The sequence below is a fragment of the Schistocerca americana genome, chromosome 3 (genome assembly GCF_021461395.2).
Source record: "Schistocerca americana isolate TAMUIC-IGC-003095 chromosome 3, iqSchAmer2.1, whole genome shotgun sequence".
NCBI classification, from domain to species: domain Eukaryota; kingdom Metazoa; phylum Arthropoda; class Insecta; order Orthoptera; family Acrididae; genus Schistocerca; species Schistocerca americana.
The window spans coordinates 510273177-510295583 of NC_060121.1; positions in this window are offsets into that span (position 1 = coordinate 510273177).

Here is a 22407-nt window from a genome sequence, read left to right on the forward strand (position 1 = left end):
TGAAGGTTTTAGAAAAGTAGCATAAGGTAAGGTAAAGTTCCACGTTCTAGCCCTAGGCGGGCCAATCGGCCATGTCATCCTGTGCCAATGGCGTTACCAGATGCGGTGTGATGGGGAAAGTGGTCGTTGTCGGGTTGAGCTTGAAACCGCATCTGGTCGGTCGAGTGGCCCCTCAAGCAGCAGCACTAGGCAGGTTGCCGCCACGCCAGCCCTCTCACCAAGGAGAAGTCCCTGGCAGTGGCAGGAATCGAATCCATGTACCCCACATGCCAGTCAGCCGCACTGACCACTCAGCTATGTACTCGGACACAAAATTAACATTCTTCCCCTTACGTGTGTCATTTGGAAGAATATTCCTGGGGCAAGCACACGCATAAATGCAAAGTATTCATTGCACAGAATCACGGTGTAAGGATAACTATCTCTCTCGAACTTTATGTAAGCAAATTTTTAAAAGTTAGGTATACTAATAACAGCCTAAAATTCATTTATTCTCTTACGAAGTTCGTTGTGAAGAAGCAGGAACAGTTTTAAAATAATAGTAACATTCACAAATTTAAGAGGCTATGAAGAAATTTCGGTTTGAGGGCATCGCTGCAGCATCTATGCAACGTAGCGTGACTCCGATGCGCACCGACATGTAGGTAAGGGATTAGTGTGGCTTTCGTGTCTTTCCGTCGTGCGTGCGATAAATACGGAAACGTGAATAATGGCGACGTTGTTACCAAATGCGTTCAAAGAGGACTAACGTGCTGTTATTCTTTTTTGCTTGCCGAAAGACAAACACCGGTAGATATTCATTGGAAAATGTGCATGGATCAGCATTCTGTCGAAAACAAAGTTTTTGGAATGGTGTGTGAAGTTCCGTACTGCTTCATGACAAAACACGTCGCAATATCGCAAATATCGTAACACAGATTACACATACTCAGGTGGGAGATATTCGAGCAGCATCCGTTCTTCATTCCTGATCCCTCCCTATGTTATCATCACGCCTTTCGTCCTTCAAAAATGGCCTTGAAGGATTGACAATTCCTGTCGGCAGAGGATGTGCAGCAGGCAGTTGCGGACTTCTTCACGAAGCAGGACACAGTGTTTAACCAAAAGGGTATCTTCAGCCAGCAGCGTCATTTGGATGATTGCCCACAGCGATTTTGCCTGGACTGTACAGTCATCGAAGGGAAACTTTTTCATCGCCCCTGATATAACACTAGGAACAGAAATAGCCTCCACTGTGTCTACAAAGTAACCTCACTCTTGCACAGGAAGGAGCTTCGCTCGCAGCCACACAAACACTCGACCATCTACCTTGTGAATTAAAGGTGCTGGCCGATAACAAAAATTTGAAATACATGGCTAAATGGCTCTGAGCACTATGGGACTCAACTGCTGAGGTCATTAGTCCCCTAGAACTTAGAACTAGTTAAACCTAACTAACCTAAGGACATCACAAACATCCATGCCCGAGGCAGGATTCGAACCTGCGACCGTAGCGGTCTTGCGGTTCCAGACTGCAGCGCCTTTAACCGCACGGCCACTTCGGCCGGCATTTGAAATACAAATTGACAGCTCTTTCTACTTCATAGATGAATTTCTAAGTAAATGGTATGTATGTTACTGACTTCTGCTGAAGTTTAAGATTAAAGATTGTTCTATTGTGTGAATGTGAATGACAAGCATGTAGACATTTTTTTCTGAGAGCAAAATGTGTCCTCCTGTATACACCTACTGAAATGTTTCACATAATGGCTACTTGACGCAAAACATACAACACACTAAACATAAATTAACAATTGATTATCCCCGCCTTCGATAGCATGGAGAGGGTCTTCATAGGTTCTCAGAGTTGCTTAGGAAGTTGATTCAGACAAATAAGTCCACTGGAATATCAGGCATCTACGGGGTGAAACCGAACTGCACCGTAAAGTTTCGGAGTTGTCAAGGGACATTTTCTGAATATTTTCATACAGAGGATCCTCTGTCTCCAGTCGCTAGAAACAAAGAAATAATGCAGATCTGAATTAATCGGTTTGATACCTCATTTACCTTTGTTTGCCTGATTGCCTGAAAATACTTTCACAACAGCAAAAAAAAATCAGCCTTTAATATGCAGTCACCAAAAAGTGCAACACAAAACACAGGGTAACGCAACATTATTGAGACATGCACGAAAGTAGTGCAGTGCGGTCTATGTCGCTGCGAGGCAGCCCAGCATAGCGTTGTTGAGCCGCCCTTCCATTGCAGTCAGTGAGTCCGTACAAGAGATGCTTATCGGTCCACTCTTCATCAGTAAATCCGTTCATACTGTTGAGTGCCACTGCTCTAACGTACTAATAACATTGTATATTCCGCTGTCATTGTCGTAAAGGAGTGTGGCTATAGTATTATTTGAGACTACAGTAATGGAGCCATAGTCACAATACATAAAATTCCTTAAAAAGAAAAGAGAGTTACATTACCGATTTCAACGAACTTCGTCTTGATTTTTAAATGTGAAACATAATTCAGAGAATATAAAATGGGAATTGTGATCACGCATCTGAATTTAATAGGATCATCTGAATTTAATGATTGTATTACATTCAGATGTATGGTCACAATTCCCATTATATAATCTTCAGCTGATGTTTTACATTTGAAAACGACGATGTAGTTCGTTGGAACCGGTAATGTAACCCCTTTTTATAAAGAAAAATTTTATGTAGTGGCTTCACTATTGTAATGTCAAAAAAGTACAACTAACACTTCCAGAGAAATAAACGAGAGACAGAAATGATCAGTGCTGAATGCTATCTTAATGGTGAAGAGGACACTGAGGTGACAAAGTAATTGGGAATCTCCTAATATGGTTTCGGACCTCCTTTTTGGCCGGCATAGTGCAGCAACTCGACGTGGCATGGACTCAACAAGCCGCTGGAAGTCGTCTGCACAAATACTGAGCAAAGGTGTTGCCAGTGCAGGATTTTGTGCAGGGACTGACCTCTCGATTATGTCCAATAAATGTCCGATGGGATTCATGTCGGGAGATCCGGGTGGCCAAATCATTCATTCGAAATGTTCAGAACGATCTTCAACACAATTACGAACTGTTGTGACCCAGTGACATGGTGCATGTCACCCATAAACATTCAATCGGTATTTGGGAACAATAAGCCCCTGGTCTCGGGGTAGCGTTCTCGCTTCCCGAGCATGTGGTCCCTCGTTCGATTCCCGGCGTGGTCAGGAATTTTCACGTGCCTCGAGATGACTGGGTATTGTTGTGTCGTCTTCATCATCATCATTCATCACATTATCGTCGGAGGAAAGCAACGGCAAATTACCTCCTTTAGGACCTTGCATAGCACAGCGGTGCGGGTCTCCCGCATCGTTCCCCTACACCCTGCCAAGGAGTATGGGACTTCATCATCATCAAGTCCATGTATGGGTGCAGATGGCCTCCAAGTAGCTGAACATAACGAGCACCCAGACCATTCCACGTAAACACATTCCACACCATTATGGAGCCATCACTAGCTTGCACTAGTGTCTTGTTGAGAACTTGGGTCCATGGCTTCGTGGTTTCTGCGCCACATTCGAACCCTTCCATCAACTCGTACCAGCTTAAATAGGGACTCATATGACCACGCCACGGTTTTCCAGTCTTCTAGAGTCCAAGCAGTAAGGTCACGAGCCAAGGAGACGCGCTATAGGCGATGTCGTGTTGTTAGCAGAGGCACTCGTGTCGATCACCTGCTGCCACAACCCATTAACGCAAAATTTCGCCAAACTGTCTTTACAGATACGTTCATCGCTCGTCCCAAATTGATTTCTGCGTCTATTTCACACAGTGTTGCTTCTTCTTGCGAATAACCCATTTGGAGGGTACGATGAATCAACTTTGGCTACTCTTCATTGTATTAGATTTCCTTAGTTTCCAAATTTCCTTCACCCTTTTAGAGTGTTGTTCCCTTTCGTCTTGAGTCCACTTTCGTCTAGTTGTTTTCTTTCTCTCCCGAAATTCTGACTTTTGAACTGCCTTTCTGAAATGTGTTCTGTTTTCTGTAGTGTCTATTGTAATTCCAGCGTTTTCCATGTCCTTTTCAGACTCTATGAACCATGCGGGATTGGATTTGTAGCTATTGAGTAATGTGAATATCCTCTTGGTTAGTCTGTCGTTATCCATTCTGAATATATGTCCAAGAACCTGTAGTCTCCTCTTCCTCATTACATCAGTTACTTTTTCAGTTTTCAAGTATAGTTCTCTGTTTGGTCTTAACTTGTATTCAGCATTATCGTTTCTTTTAGCTACCAGTATTTTCCTTAAAATTCTTCTTTCAACCTTCTCTAGTTTCTCAAGAACCCCAATTCTTGCTAGCTTGTTTCTGCCGCATACAGAGCTTCATGTCTGGCCACTGTTTGGTAGTGTCTTAATTTCGTGTTCCAGGACAAGGATTTTTTGTTAGAAACGTTTTTGGTCAAATGAAACACTCTTTCCATTTTGTGCACTCTAGCTTCTACAGCTATCTTTTCTTTTGCATTGTATGTAATCCACTCTCTTAGGTATTTAAAGGAATCTGTTTTGTGTATTGTATTGTTGCCAACTTCAGTATTTTGAGGAGCGTCACTGGTGTTTCTTTTCTATTAGCACTGGAAGCTCTACGCAAACGTCGCAGCTCTCTGTCATTACGTGAAGGGCATCGGCTATTGCATTGGTCGTGGTGGGAGGTAGTGCCTGAAATTTGATATTATTCGCACACTCTTGACACCGTGGATTTCGCAATATTCAATTCCCTAACGATTTCCGAGGTGGAATGTCCTATGCGTCAAACAAAAATGGCTCTGAGCGCTATGGGACTTAACTTTTGAGGTCATCAGTCCCCTAGAACTTAGAACCACTTGAACCTAACTAACCTAAGGACATCACTCACATCCATGCCCGAGGCAGGATTCGAACCTGCGACCGTAGCGGTCGTGCGGTTCCAGACTGTAGCGCCCACAACCGCTCGGCCACACCGGCCGGCATGCGTCAAAATAAATGGCTCTGAGCACTATGGGACTTAACATCTGTGGTCATCAGTCCCCTAGAACTTAGAACTACTTAAACCTAACTAACCTAAGGACATCACACACATCCATGCCCGAGGCAGGATTCGAACCTGCGACCGCAGCAGTCGCGCGGTTCCGGACTGAGCGCCTAGAACCGCTAGACCACCGCGGCCGGCTCGGCGTGCATCAAACTCCAACTACCAATGCAGCGTCAAAAGTCTATTAATCTCCATCTTGCGGTCATAAACACGTCGGAAACCTTTCCGCATGAATCCCCTCAGTACAAATGATAGCTTCGCCAATGCACCTCCCTTTTATACATTGTGTACGCGATACTACCGCCTTCTGTATGTGTGCGTATCGCTATCCCATGACTTATGTCACCTCAATGTAATGCGGACGTTACTGTTGTCAGCGACAAGTACCGAGAGAGGATGGAATAAATTTGTTTCTAAGTAAGACACAAAGCATATACCGTCGACTTATGCCCTTTGTACAGATATTATCAGAGCATTACAGATACAAAGATAAATGGGGAATGTTCAAAAATGGCTCAAATGGCTCTGAGCACTATGGGACTTAACTTCTGAGGTCACCAGTCCCCTAGAACCTAGAACTACTGAAACCCAACTAACTTAAGGACATCACACACATCCATGCCCGAGGCAGGATGTAGCGCCTAGAACCGCTCGGCCACGCCGGCCGGCTGGGGAATGTTGTTTCTTTCTAACGAGCCACCGGAAACCAAGGCCACCTTATTCCCAAATACTCCGTAAATATCCCTGAACTACCTCAGAAATTTCGTGCGGTTTCAGCCCGTATGTTTCCTTCGAAATACGATACACAGCTTTGATCCCAGACTCGAGTTCATTACAGATGCCACATCGCTACAAGCTGATGATCTTATGCAGTCCGTAGTGTCCGCAAACACACAAAGTTCTCGAAAGTCAGATCCCACAACGCCTGCGTGAGAATCGAGGAAGAGGAGCAAGACTCGAGGGAAAGAAGGCCTCCCAGGGTGGCTGCAGCACGTGCTGTGACGTCATGCCGTGGCGGCTGACTTTCTCGCTGATGCAACGCGCAGGCGCGGGTCGACCGCGCATTAGCGAAGGAGCGCCACTTTCGTCGCCGGCGGCTCACATTTCTTTTATTTACCGGCAGCCGGGTGCCGCAGTTCCTATCCGGTTTGGTGGGCCGTCGCCGCTACCGCGCCTTTAGCAGCCTCTGCTGTTGGAACTGCGCTGTCTAGTAATTCCATGCGGAGGACGGCGCTATATCAGATCCGCCCCTATTTCTACACTGTCAAGTCACATTAATGGGACCACCTGTCAAAAGAATCAATGACCTTTTGGACCTCGGACCACAGCGAGAGGTGCAGGAAGAAGTTCAGTATGGCTTTGGAAGATACCAATAGGGATGTGGAGCCACGCCGATTCATGTACCGTAGGTTCCAAGATGCTACTCCAGGCGGGTGTAAAATGAATGTGAACAACGGAAAATAATGAACGCTAAAATGAATATTTGGCCCTGTCTCACTACCCTCTGAAGCAGATCTTAGGATCTCTTAACGACGATATCTCCTCCTTCTTGCTCTTTAACATATAAATCACAACATAATCGTATATGGATGATTAAGGGAACTGTTGTTGTTGTTGTGGTCTTCAGTCCTGAGACTGGTTTGATGCAGCTCTCCATGCTACTCTATCCTGTGCAAGCTTCTTCATCTCCCAGTACCTACTGCAACCTACATCCTTCTGAATCTGCTTAGTGTATTCATCTCTTGGTCTCCCTCTACGATTTTTACCCTCCACGCTGCCCTCCAATGCTAAATTTGTGATCCCTTGATGCCTCAAAACATGTCCTACCAACCGATCCCTTCTTCTAGTCAAGTTGTGCCACAAACTTCTCTTCTCCCCAATCCTATTCAATACCTCCTCATTAGTTACGTGATCTACCCACCTTATCTTCAGCATTCTTCTGTAGCACCACATTTCGAAAGCTTCTATTCTCTTCTTGTCCAAACTAGTTATCGTCCATGTTTCACTTCCATACATGGCTACACTCCATACAAATACTTTCAGAAACGACTTCCTGACACTTAAATCTATACTCGATGTTAACAAATTTTTCTTCTTGAGAAACGCTTTCCTTGCCATTGCCAGTCTACATTTTATATCCTCTCTACTTCGACCATCATCAGTTATTTTACTCCCTAAATAGCAAAACTCCTTTACTACTTTAAGTGTCTCATTTCCTAATCTAATTCCCTCAGCATCACCCGACTCAATTTGACTACATTCCATTATCCTTGTTTTGCTTTTGTTGATGTTCATCTTATATCCTCCTTTCAAGACACTGTCCATTCCATTCAACTGCTCTTCCAAGTCCTTTGCTGTCTCTGACAGAATTACAATGTCATCGGCGAACCTCAAAGTTTTTACTTCTTGTCCATGAATTTTAATACCTACTCCGAATTTTTCTAGTAACTATAAAATGATAAATACTGTTTCTCCTTATACATTTATTGTAGATTAAAACCCCTTTATATTACAACTGTTTATATATCAATGTCCAATGGACATACATAGATACAAATGAATTTCCTTACCAATACGATTGATCAATTGCCTAAATCTGTCCCTTTTTACGGCTACCCGATCTAATATAAATAACGCGAGATGGCTGACATCATCTTATGTACCATACACTAGAAGACGCTGCTTTCAAAGATGATCTACAGTGGTGTGCAACCACCATGTAAATAAAATTTACGTGATCACAGCTGTTCAGCCTTATAGCCCTAATAAGCCGAAGCAATTAGCGCTATCACCGTATATACTGCATCCGGTGAGTTGGAGTGATAATTCTTGTACACGTCTGTGACGACGGAAGAACTCTAGCCACAAAATATATATAAAAATACTCATTCAAACACTAGGACGGCACAAGACGGTCCTCTGACTAATATAATATAATACTGTCTTCTCCTCTCCGCGTTCTATAGACGAGAAACGCAACACCCAGCCACAGGGACAGAGTTCAGATAACGTCTCACGCGAGTATAGGCAGAAGAAGTGCTCCCAATCACTGAACGTTGCATACTCAACGATGACCCCCAACCCGGAGACGAAGTCCAGACTCGTATAAGTTCGCAACAGTACAGTGCCTAACCGTTCTAACTATAAAATCTCCTGAGAGCAAAGACGGCAAGTCCGTCTGTACCAAAAAAAGCTGATACTGAGTGACCATCAAATTGATAACTGAAAACGGAAGACCTCTTCTCTCCACCGCTGGCTTCCCAGCAAAGCTCGGCTCCCCTCTCTTGTAACTCAGGACAATCCTACTCTCGAAACCACGGAATACTCTCCCTCTCTACAGATTCTTCCGACCGCCGACCAACCATATTTTAGTCTTTCGTCGTCCAGCACTGAAAGTTTGCGAGGAAATACATGTACTTCTCAAAGTAAAAATCCTTGGAAATAACCCAGCCTGCATGATTTCTGAGGTAACACTTCCTCGTTCTTCTCTCCTGCGTCCAAGATTTTCAGAGTTTCCAAAATATTATTCGATTATCCTTCCGGCCACACTACAACACCGGCTGGCCGCCGTTGTATTGTGCTTCCGCGCTCAGGTGCCCAGACCGTCCGTCTTGGCACTTCCTGTGTGAAGCTGGACCAACATACCTGTGCGGGCTTTTCCACCCAGCGCTTGAGTTACGCCTGCTGTTTCATTTCCACTGGCGTTCCAACCTCTACTAATATAGGTAATCATTCATTACGCCATTTTGATAATAAAGACACTCTGTCACCTTTCATGCAATAAGCGTTAACACCTATTTAAAAGGTGTACATGACGATGTTAGTCTTCTTTAAATATTCATATATACGATGTACAACCGATCAAACTATACCTAATTGCAGTTGTATATCATGGCAAAGTATGTAGATGAGTGCTTGTATGGTGCGAAATTATAGCCACCTTACAAGGTTTCTCGGCTGAGCATCCATGGCACGAACAGCCCGATCGAGTTGGTCCACAGATTGTCGATTGGATATAAATTCAGGGAGTTTGGTGGCCAGGAGACTGTGGGAAACTCATACTGGTGCTCTTCGAAGCATGCACGTACCCTATGAGGTGTGTGATACGTTGCAATGTCCTGCCAGTGGATGCCACTGTGCTGAGGAAAACAAACTGCATGTAGGAGTAGAAACTGTCCCCAGTCAGAGATGCGTACTTCTGTTTTCCCATTATGTCTTCCATGATGAAGAGATCACTGAAGAGAATGCCACGAAAGCATTCCCTTTTCGACAATTGTTGCAAGGATTTGTCTTACGCACATTTCACACCATACGTGCCAATGACCATCTGTCTGATGGAGCATAAAACGTAATTGAATCTGAAAAGGCCACCTGTTACCACTCAGTGAATGTTCAGTTGTAGTATTGACGTACAAATTGCAGTGTTTGTCGCCAATTAACAGCAGTCACCATGGATGCATTAAACAGGCACCTGCTGCGGAAGCCCAACCGCAGTAATGTTCGCTGAACAGTCGTTGAGGAGAGACTTTTGGTAGCCCTTGGCTCATCTGGGCGGTCAACTGTTGCACGTCTATTCACATGTACACATCGTCGTTCACCTCTGTCGTCTATGGCCCATGGTGCACCATAGATGTCACGACGACGGTTTTTTGATAGCGCCACTATGCCATGCACGGTATACTTCAATAAGGCGGCATGTGACCAGTTTAAAAAGTTTGTCATTTCGCAAATGCTTCATCCATGGTCCGAAACCTAATGATCGTGCCATTTTGGACGTCTTATTGATGTCTCCGTTTTCACATAACGATAACGGCTGCACTGTTGTCCGCGTCCCCCCAACGCGCTTCGTATATGGTTCAAATGGCTCTGAGCACCATGGGACTTAACATCTGAGGTCATCAGTCCCCTAGACTTACAACTACTTAAACCTAACTAACCTAAGTTCAATACACACATCCATGCCCGAGACAGGATTCTAACCTGCGACCGTAGCAGCAGCGCGATTCGGGACTGATGCGCCTAGAACTGCTCGACCACATCGGCCGGCAAAGGGGTCTGGAGGTCAAGTCTGTATTAAATTACGGTCTCTAAAGCGAGGGTGCATGACCGACCCCTATGATTTCACAGCGAGTCTACTCAACAAATAAGATCGTGCAGTGCCCACACCGATAGCCGCAAATAAAACCTCCGGTGTGCTCGTAGACTATTCTTTTTAGCTACTACAGGAGAAGCTCCACAGGGTGGTCAGGAACAGACTGAAATCTTGTAAGGAGGGCAGGTTGTGCTGAGAAATATGTGTTCAAAAGAATTCCATACGTTGTGCCGTTTCCGAATTAATTATCATAGAAGTTAGCCAACCACGCCGTTGCGCGCGCAAATTCAAGCAGCCCACCAGATACAGTTACTGTCAGTTCTTCTCTTAGCTTGGATAGCACCACCCGAGACTGCTCCGCCTTTGGTTCGTGTTCGATCCTTACTGCCATCCCACGTTCTACTTTTTTATCGCTCTCTTGTTTGGCAACACTGTCTCCGGCGGGCCGCTTAAATTTACGCGCACAACGGCCTGACTGGCTAACTTCAATGCCAATTAACTCAGGAACGGTGCAACGTATCGAACTTTTTTGTTAATAGTTATTTCTCAGCGCAGCATACCCTGCAACACCCTTGAGCTCTTCAGGCTGTTTCTGACCACACTATAAATGTTTTCCACGTGTTTGTATTACTACAGCACATAGGTAACAATTACTTCTGATAATTATATGTCCAGTTTCTGCAAAAAAGGGAAGGATTCCAGCAACTTATACTTACTTACTTATCGCGAATGGACCCAGAAGGATCACGCAAAGCTTTCTGACGTCGTTTCTTCCATACTTCTTTCATTCGTTCTCCATGTTTTCTTTTTCTTTCTTCTGTCCATTTTGTTCCTGGTCTCTTTAGTGCTTCCTTCTCCGACAATACAATCCACTTTTCCACCTTATTTCTAAAAGTTTTTCTATCTTTGACATCTTTAAGTTCAATATTTGCTTTTTGTAAATCTAATTTTACTTGGCTAATCCATGGTGTTGTTGATTTGACTTTTTCTATGTAAGTGAGAATTCTGTTGGTGAGTCGTGTGGGGGAAAGTCTGGTGACATGTCCATAAAATTTTAATCTTCGCCTTCTTATGTCTGCTGCCAGGTTTGATATAGTTTCTGTGGTTCTTCTTGATTGTATCCGGTATCCTTCTTCTGTTAATTTTGGACCTAAAATCTTTCTCATAATTTTGCGTTCTTCTTTTAGTATTTTTTCTAAATCACATTTTGTGTGGAGTGTGAGCGTTTCACTAGCATATAGTGCTGCTGGCTTAATTACTGCGCAGTAGTGTCTGATTTTTGTGTTCGAGGAGATGCATTTTTTATTGTATATTTCATGTGTCATACCATATGCTCTCTTCATTTTCTGTTGTCTGATCTTCTGTGCAACTTTCTCTCCTCCGGTTGGCTCCAAAATTTCACCTAGGTATTTAAAATGTTTTACTCTATTTATTTTTCCATATTTTGTGTTCAAACTGTTTATATGGAATTTCGTACAGAAAAATTCTGTCTTTTGAAACGAAATTTGTAAACCTACTTTATCCGCGCATTCCTTAAGGATCTCTATTTGTTTGGTGGCGATTTCTTCATCATCTGCAAGTACGGCCAAGTCGTCCGCGAATGCTAAACAAGATATCTCCACGTTGTCTTTGGTTCTACCAAGATGGATTGGTTTCCAGTAGGATTGATTTTTTAATTCTTTTTCCCATTCCTTAATGACTTTATCCAGGACTATATTAAACAGAAGTGGAGATAGCCCGTCACCTTGACGTACTCCAGTTTTTATGAGAAAAGGTTCAGAGATTTCTCCCCTGAATTTAACTTTAGATACAGTGTCTGTCAGTGATTCTTTGATAAGCCTTAGTGTTTTGGAGTCAAGTCCAAGTTCCTCTAAAATGTTAAACAAAGATTGCCGGTCAATTGAGTCATAGGCTTTCTTAAAATCTACAAATGTACAAATTATGGGGGCATTTCTAATTGCTTTGTGTTTTAATATTGTCTTTAAATTAAATATTTGTTCTATGCGTGAGCGACCGGGGCGAAAGCCTGCTTGATAATCACCAATTTGGCGTTCCAGCTGCTCTTGTGTTCTTTTCAGCAGGCATGTTGAGAGAATTTTGTAGGTGACTTGTAAAAGTGAGATTCCCCTGTAGTTATTGACATTTGTTCTGTCTCCTTTTTTATGTAGCGGGTGAATAAGGGCACATTTCCAATCCTCTGGTAATTTTTCTGTTTCCCATATTTTTGTTATTATTTTTGTGAGCTCTTGCAACGTCTTTGGTCCTAGGTTTTTTAATAGCTCTGCAACAATGCCATCTTCGCCAGATGTTCTATTATTTTTTAAGTTTTTAATGTGACATTTGATTTCTTCCTGTGTTGGTGGTAATGAATCCGGTTGAGCGTTGGCACTGATTTCTTTGGGAAACCTTAAACTAGGTTCTGGGCAATTTAGTAGGTTAGAAAAATATTGAGCCAATACTTGACAGTTTTCCTGGTTTGTTAGGGCTAATTTACCATCAGGTTTTCTGAAACATAAATTTTGAGGGATATATATTCGTATTTTATCTGCGAAAGTTCTGTAGAAGTCTCTTGTATTATAGTTTTGGAAATTTTCTTCTATGGCATCCAGTTGTGCCTTTGTGTACTTCCTTTTTGCTTGCCTAATGGATTTTGAAACCTGTTTTCTAACCTCGTTAAATAAATGTAGACTTTCTTGTGATTTTTTACTGTTATATTCTTGAAATGCCTTTTTTCTCCTTTCCAATGCATTTTCACAGTCTGAATCCCACCAAGGGTGTTTGAATATCTTTTTCAAGGGAATAGTTTCCTTAGCTATTCGCGTGATTTTAGAATGAAATTCTTCCCATGTGTTTGCCTTTTCCTTCTCCCATTCTTCTTTTACTTTAGATTCTTTAATCTTCTTGGTGTCATATTTCTGTATTTCTGTTTTCTTCTGATGACTTCTTCGTGCTGTAAACTTGATTTTAATTCTAGTTAGGTAATGGTCTGAATCAATGTTTGCTCCTCTGCGTACTTGGACGTCGTAAATTTCTTTTTGTATATATATATATATATATATATATATATATATATATATATATATATATACACAGGGTGTTTCAAAAATGACCGGTTTATTTGAAACGGCAATAAAAACTAAACGAGCAGCGATACAAATACACCGTTTGTTGCAATATGCTTGGGACAACGGCACATTTTCAGGCGGACAAACTTTCGAAATTACAGTAGTTACAATTTTCAACAACAGATGGCGCTGCAAGTGATGTGAAAGATATAGAAGACAACGCAGTCTGTGGGTGCGCCATTCTGTACGTCGTCTTTCTGCTGTAAGCGTGTGCTGTTCACAACGTGCAAGTGTGCTGTAGACAACATGGTTTATTCCTTAGAACTGAGGATTTTTCTGGTGTTGGAATTCCACCGCCTAGAACACAGTGTTGTTGCAACAAGACGAAGTTTTCAACGGAGGTTTAATGTAACCAAAGGACCGAAAAGCGATACAATAAAGGATCTGTTTGAAAAATTTCAACGGACTGGGAACGTGACGGATGAACGTCCTGGAAAGGTAGGGCGACCGCGTACGGCAACCACAGAGGGCAACGTGCAGCTAGTGCAGCAGGTGATCCAACATCAGCCTCGGGTTTCCGTTCGCCGTGTTGCAGCTGCGGTCCAAATGACGCCAACGTCCACGTATCGTCTCATGCGCCAGAGTTTACACCTCTATCCATACAAAATTCAAACGCGGCAACCCCTCAGCGCCGCTACCATTGCTGCACGAGAGACATTCGCTAACGATATAGTGCACAGGATTGATGAGGGCGATATGCATGTGGGCAGCATTTGGTTTACTGACGAAGCTTATTTTTACCTGGACGGCTTCGTCAATAAACAGAACTGGCGCATATGGGGAACCGAAAAGCCCCATGTTGCAGTCCCATCGTCCCTGCATCCTCAAAAAGTACTGGTCTGGGCCGCCATTTCTTCCAAAGGAATCATTGGCCCCTTTTTCAGATCCGAAACGATTACTGCATCACGCTATCTGGACATTCTTCTTGAATTTGTGGCGGTACAAACTGCCTTAGACGACACTGCGATCACCTCGTGGTTTATGCAAGATGGTGGCCGGCCACATCGCACGGCGGACGTCTTTAATTTCCTGAATGAATATTTCGATGATCGTGTGATTGCTTTGGGCTATCCGAAACATACAGGAGGCGGCGTGGATTGGCCTCCCTATTCGCCAGACATGAACCCCTGTGACTTCTTTCTGTGGGGACACTTGAAAGACCAGGTGTACCGCCAGAATCCAGAAACAATTGAACAGCTGAAGCAGTACATCTCATCTGCATGTGAAGCCATTCCGCCAGACACGTTGTCAAAGGTTTCGGGTAATTTCATTCAGAGACTACGCCATATTATTGCTACGCATGGTGGATATGTGGAAAATATCGTACTATAGAGTTTCCCAGACCGCAGCGCCATCTGTTGTTGAAAATTGTAACTACTGTAATTTCGAAAGTTTGTCTGCCTGAAAATGTACTGTTGTCCCAGGCATATTGCAACAAACGGTGTATTTCTATCGCTGCTCGTTTAGTTTTTATTGCCGTTTCAAATATACTGGTCATTTTTGAAACACCCTGTATATATATATTGTAATGGAGCTGCTTTCCTACAGTATTTACAACGTAAACCCTAAATGGAGGTCGAATATAGCAGTTTAACAATGGGTAAATTATTAATACCGCTTCTAACAGGAACTTCTTTTTCTTAATAGCTACCATGACGTATTCCATCTCCATAAAAGTTCTCCTTTACGATGAGAGATACAGAAAACGAGACGTGATTGAATTAACAGATGAAATGCAATTTTTTGGGCCTGCTGTTATCATGTAGGACGCTAAGGAAAGAATGGCAATTAAAAGAAACTGAACAGTGAGTTATGTTGTGAAACATGATATTTTGGTTCGAATAAATTTATTTTAAAATTTTCTAATCGTTGGAATATAGACCTGGTAATTTCAAATATGGTTCAAATGGCTCTGAGCACTATGGGACTTAACATCTGTGGTCATCAGTCCCCTAGAACTTTGAACTACTTAAACTTAACTAACCTAAGGACATCACCCACATCCATGCCCGAGGCAGGATTCGAACCTGCGACCGTAGCGATCACGCGATTCCAGACTGAAGCGCCTAGAACCGCACGGCCACACCGGCCGGCCCTGGTAATTTCCTAATGTGCTGCAGCTCAGTTTTCGCTGGAGAAAGGGATACCCAGAAATCATCCAACAAAATTCGCCGAAGTCACAGCAACCGACGACAACAGTTAATTCTGGTAAGGTCCGCCTTTCCGCTCTCCGAATTTTGCTCTACATAGACGTTAGTAACGCCGGCCAAGGAGATGAGCCAGCATGAATGTACATTCACTAGACCTGCAGAATGCGACGAGGTCTCACAAAAGGCCACGCAAATGACGCTCCCCGTCACCATCAATCGGAACACGAAGGCGTTTAATGCATCTCTATTGTCGCTTACGGCGCTGGCCGACATAGAGGAAGCGATAAACGGTGATGAACAGCGTATGGCGAGTGTGAAGAACATTTTCAAAGCTGAATTTGGCTGTAGACAGCCACAACATCTGTGCTTCAGTGGCAAAATATTGCGAATAAAGCAACAATTTTACTCTTACATTCACTGTTTAGTTATTTCCACAACGCGTTTCGAAGCTTCAAACATCCGTCATGAAGCTGATTTACACTGATGAGCCAAAACATTACGACCAACTACTTAACAGCTTATTTGTCCGTCGAAATGCACCACTGATTCTGCATGTCAGGTTTGTGGAGGTATGTAGCGTTAGGTGTCCCCGTACAGGTCATGTAATTCGAGTAAATAACGGGCCACTGATTTGCGTAAGCTGTGATGGCGCCCGATAGCGACCCAAATGGGTCTGATAGGATTTGTTTGCATCAGGCCAATCTGGTTGCCGAGATATCAACGCTAGTTCACTATAATGCTCTTCAAAGCATTGTAGCTCGATTCTGACTCCGAGAATGACACACATAGGAAGAGAGTGCGACAAGGAGAGAGATATAGAACGAAGGATAGAGTATTATGTACAAAAAAAAAAAACTAGAAAAGCCAATTAAACAAACAGTTATTACGATAGAAACTGTCACAGTTCTCGAACAGTATTGCACTCCATTTAGTTCGCGAAGATCATAAGTTAGGAAACAACAAAGCCAAAAGATATCGACGAGAATATACCCCGAATTTTCATAAGTAAAGTGAAATTGCATGCCTTGAACTATAACCAGATAAGAGGAAACGTAGATTTTGGCGTGACAGATAGGTAACTGAACGTAACATTTTATTAATGCAAAAATTATGGTATGAACTCTTTTATATTTATAATAGTCAAAAGGTAACTATATTATCCCAGAAAAAAGTCAACTAAAGCTGACTCTAACATAAAAGGGTGAAAAGAGTCGGGAAAGTAAGTATTATAGCGTAGCAAAAAAAAAAGGAAGTTGAATCTATAAAACATACACTGTAAACACTTTTCTACTATACACTATTTAATATTCTGAGAACACCTTACAATAAGTCAGATACACCGAAGGCGGAATGTGTTTTCATTCTTATTTATGTACGGAGAATTGCTCTTGACAGGTTTTGGGTCAACTGATATGAACTGCAGCCGACGCTCTGTTCCATTGCAAACATGTTGTGTTAGGCTCACGTCTGGGTGCTTAAACAGTCCTGTCTACCAAAGCCATTTTCTTCAAATCACGTTGCCTCTTGGGCGAGAACAGTGCCATGGTTACGATAGCCTGGTGCCAAAATACGAGAGAAGTATACGCAGTGTAGTCTAAAATGTTTACATTGCACTTGTAATAACTTGGAAGGATTTTACTGTCACCACAAAGCTCTGAAGGAAATATAGCATATACCTGTAATATTCCATGCGGAGTTATGATATGTAGCAATAACTACTATTAAAATGAGATATCATGAACACGTCCACTGTTGACAATCCACGATCTTTGTTCTCAGCAAAATTCATTTTTGCAGTGTTTCAACAAAATCATCGGAGCCTCTACATCTTGAACCTTATACACTTGTGATTCATTTACTACCCCCCACTGTAGCCCGTACAGTACTTTTCCTGGTTCCAGAAAGTAATAATATGGCCTTCTCTGACTGGCTGATTCTGTGCATGGCCAATAACTGTTGTACTTCTCATATAATCAAGAAAATTCCTTAACAGACGAATCATAACTCTTAAATGAAATATATATTAGTTGCCAAAATAGTACCTTCAAAGTGCCAAATAAACTTCTAACAATCATATATTAATTGGTATTGTGGACTGGGTTAAGGATAATGCTTATTCGATGGAATTATCGGTTGTTTTCGCATTTTTTTCTTTCTCACAGTTTACGTCATTCACTGTACTATTTCACAACGTTATTATAGGCGCTGAAGCATTTATAATTTTACACAAATTCCTGATTAATTCTTCACAGACACGTCTCAGTCAGTATATAGACGCTGTAATAGGCAAATTGTAATTTATTTTTAATTATTAAAATTTTTGTGTTTTATGACAATGTCTGTATCTACCAAACTATGAAAGATATTGTCTTGAAATTTGTAAGATATAATTGCAATTTTATGTAATGCAAAGTACAAATTTTCATTAACATATGTACTTAGAAAAGGACAAAAGTGAAATCATAGTCTGCCGTACAGTTTGGCTCCTTGCTACGTGCTAACACGCTGTAGCAAGCCAGATGACGCATTACATTACGTGGGAACCAGCAGCTTGGTGCCTTCTCCACATGCCATCTGAAGATGCTCAAAACTCGCTTTAAGACTGAACTAAACGATGCTGTGACACAACAGGATCATTTCTTTTATTTTTAAATGCGGACATTTTTTATTAGTCTTTACAGTGACTTTTACTGAAATCGAATAAAACAACAAGTTTGCTGTTGCTAGACACTGTTTATTTATTACCACAAGATGTTTCGAAGTTTCAAACATCCATCGTCAGTTGGATTTATGTGGATTAATATTGCAAGTATGATTTGTGTTACGACTGTGAACTAACCCGTGTACAGAAGAACAAGCGATTTTAGAAGAACACTCACAGTTTTCTTAAGGCCTTCCACTAAAGAAGGAACGAAAATGTAAATGTGAAAGCAAAACAAATAAAATGATACCCCTACAGTGTTCACGGACTCCTTTCCTTGTTGTGACGCATCACGTACCGCATCACACTTCGTTAACACTGAGAGAATAAAAATGGCGTCCGGAAATTAGTAAGTGTAAAGAACATTAAGCGAAACAAAAACACTGTTTAGAGCTGGAAAGAACACATGGCAAAACAAAAAAACAACGCTATTTGAGAGCAAGCATCAAATCATTGTGGACATTTTTGTTCCATAGGCCAAAATGTTTTACTTTTACATTTTATGTTCTCGTTCATCCTTTAGTCAAAGACCTTCATAAGACTCGCTCTGAAACAGTGTTTTGCTTTTTTCTCTAACAGACTGGCCCACATGTTACTCCAAAGTCGTAAAACCATTCATACATGCCATGTTAATACATTTGCACAGATAAGCCAAAACATTATGACCACTGCCTAACCCGACGTTGGATGCAATGTGGTGCCGTTGCGCGCACGTGACGTGATAATAGAAGTATGCCAACGGAGCACACACGAATTGGGAAGCACCTTAGCGAAGAAATGGGCTGCATATGGGGAGATCCATTTATATAAGCGACTGTGACAAAGGATAGATTATTATTACGCAAACAATGTTAATGAATATCTCTAAAACGTCGAAGCAGATCGAATGTTCACGTGCTGCTGCCGGGAGCACCTGTGGAAAGAGGTAGAAGGACAGTGGAACTACCACTAGGCAAAAAATCGTTAGCTGTCCACAACTCTTCACAGAACGTAGGGTTCGGAGGCTTATGCGCTCTGTAAAGTAGGGTAAATGCTGATCTGTGGCATCTCTGCCGAAATGCTGGTGCACGTACAAATGATTCGGAGCACACCGCTCATCGTGCATTGTTGAACATGGAGCTTCGCAGCAGATCACCCCTAAGTATTCACCTGTTGACACAACGACATAATCAGTTACGACTGCAATGGGCACAGGGCCATCGGGATTCGACCGTCGATCAAGAGAAACCCGCCGGCTCTTCAGATAAATCACATTTTTGCTACTCTAGGTCGCCGGTCGTCTCCACAAACGCCGTCATCAACGTTAACTGTGTGGCTCCAAACGCGCAGCGCGCCACGGACGCAGGCTCGTGGGAGCAATATTATGCTATGGGAGACATGCGTGGGACCTGCACCCATTCATGTTTATAGTCTACCCTGACGGCGATGTCTTTCAGCAGTATAATTATTTATTTATATAATAAAGTGAGGTATGAAAGTATTACAGGGATGTAGACATTGGGGAAGTGGGGTTACTGGTTTTAGCAGATTGGGAGGAAGGGGGACGCGAATTGCAGAGTCATGAATGTGGATAGAATGACTTTCAGGGAGTGGGTAAATGGCTGAGGATGGGCGAGGGTTCTAGGTTGAGGTTTATGGAGGGAATCAGGGAAGAGAGTGGGGAAAAATGTTGTGTGGCAATATTCTGATGATCTACTATTTTATCTGTTAATGTAAATGGTTGTTTCTCATGTTCACTCGATCATTTAACAAGTTTTTCTATTATGCACTGGTTTTGTATATACTGTAATATGTTTGTCAAGTTAGATTACTTCCTCCATAGCTAGTGATTATACGGTTTGAGATTCTCAGCAAACGTGGAGTAGTTTGTACCTTGGTTCCCAGGCTTTTATGTGTCCTTTGTATCGGATGTCGAGCGTTCTGTGTTTGTGCTACATGTGTAAGGTGTCAGGCAAATCCAACACCTTCCATGAAAACCCTGACATGATAAGCAAATCCAGTAGTATGTCACATAGCTCCGAATAAATCGTGACATTAAATTAACCAAAGTAATACGAGTAACGAGTGAGCAAATGGAATACCGCAGACTAACACAAGAATGTCTAAATGCATGTCATACCTTCCCACCGTGAGATAGACGCAGTTCCGAGGGGAGAAACGAGAACAGAAGCCGAGAGCAGAACCGTGTTAAGCTGGAAGGCCCTATGATAAGGGACGGACACCCACGTTGCCAGCTAACCGCTAGGACCACCCCCCCAGCCCAAGTTAAATGCTAGAGCCCTCCAGAAGAACAGTATAGATCTTACGATAACACAAAAAGGACCACCCCAACCGCAAGTTTTAGCGTGAGACTTTTTCGCGTCTCTGTTACGTCAGGATCACCCCCCAGCCCATGTTAAAAGATAGAGCCCTCCAGAAGAACAGTATAGATCTTACAATAACACTAAAAGGACCACACCAGCTGCAAGTTTTAGCGTGAGACTTTTTCGAGTCTCTGTTAAATTGCAAACTTTAAAAACATTGCCCCACCACAAAAAGTATAACGTTTTTCATTGGATAGACAGAAATTTTGTAGGCGGAGCTTAAGGTTAACATTGAGACCCTGATTCGTCAGATGAAAACACAACCAGATAGTTTTTTTAAACCAACTTCGGTAAATTGTAGTAAGGAGAAGTTAGGAGAGAGTTGCTTCCGAGACGGCGAGGTGAGTGGAGCTGTGCTATCCGCCGCCCCCTGACAAACACCGACAAGGTAATGAACGCACGCGATGCTGCATAACAGCGCATAAAGCTTCACTCAGAACTGCAGAAGGATTCGTTGATGCAAGAAGAAGAAGAACAGAACCAACCCTTTCAAATTCAATCAATTGTGAAGGCCATGGTAAAACATATCCCAGTCAATATTGTAATTGATAGCGGAAGTGAACTGACTGCGATCTCAGAAAATTTATTCATGCAGTGTAATGCCAATGAGGAATTGCCAGTTCTGAAAACACGTAAGATTAAAGTAAGAGGTCCTATTAGAAACAAACAGCGCATAGAGCTTCACTCAGAACTGCAGAAGTCTCATCTGTTACACCCCCTTTTTGCGTAATACTAGTGTCGATCGTCAATTAAAGCTCATGGTGTTCACATTTGCCACTTGAAGTAAAAATCTGAAATGTGATGATTTTTCTGTTATATAGTTATTGAGAAGCCATATCAGCCACTGTAATTTACGACAAGTTAGATAAGTAATTAAAGATAATTGAGGGTCACTGTAGACCATTTTGATAGTTTTCTCTTTTGTGAAAAGTAATTTAAACCTAGATTATAGATGTGATATGCCATAGGTCATCTTTCGATCCATTGTAGAACTTGGAAACCCATTCGGGGAATATTCGTTCACATTTTTGTTGAACGCAGTTGGTTTTTACCATCCTGTATTAAAACATTTCCTTTTATCAATAGTGCAATTTATAAACAATGTTTTGTGAGTAGAATAAAATTTACAATGGTAAACCTAACTGCTTTATCGACGTTATTTTACCAGCTAACTAAAAATAGGAAAGCCTTGAACCCGTTCCACTAAATTTAGTTAGTATTAAGATTCTTTTACAGGGAGTGCAGTGGAGCTGACGTTGAAATCATTAAGTATTTGGTTATATCATCACTAACTAGTCTCACTTAACTCTTCTGAACTCTACATGTCATGTGTGGTCTGGCGTCTCCTTACCAGCAACTGGTCCCAGGTTCAAACTAGTCAATTCTCTAAAAAAACACGCTCAGAGCGTCGTTGCACGAAAGTGGTAGGGAGACACGACTTAGAACAAACAGACACCACGCAGAATGTTAGAAAATGGCGGCCCTGCCAGGATGGTAAAATACCATGTTGAAGGTCGAACACATGCCTAACTTGGTCAGAAAAACACCCTGTTAAAAAATTTTCGTAATAAAAAAAATTTTTTTTTTGAAAGGCATACATAGTCGAAAACAGTAGCTGCAGCGATAGATAGTAAGAAAGTATTCAATAAAAAGTGCGTCATTCTAGCAGAGACAATAGCATAATTAAGTTATGAATTTTAAAAATTGTTAGAATTAAGTTTTCTTTCCAATGCAATCGCACACGTGGCGGATACATCGTTGACAAGTTGGTTCTGACCCAACAAGTAAGTGAATTAATTGTCAAGTCGTGTGTGCCAAAAGTTTATTAAACGCGTGAGATCGTATGAGCGCATGTTGACTCGAAGTAGGGCGCGTGAATTGCTTTTAAAACAGAAAATAAAGGATTCGGAAAG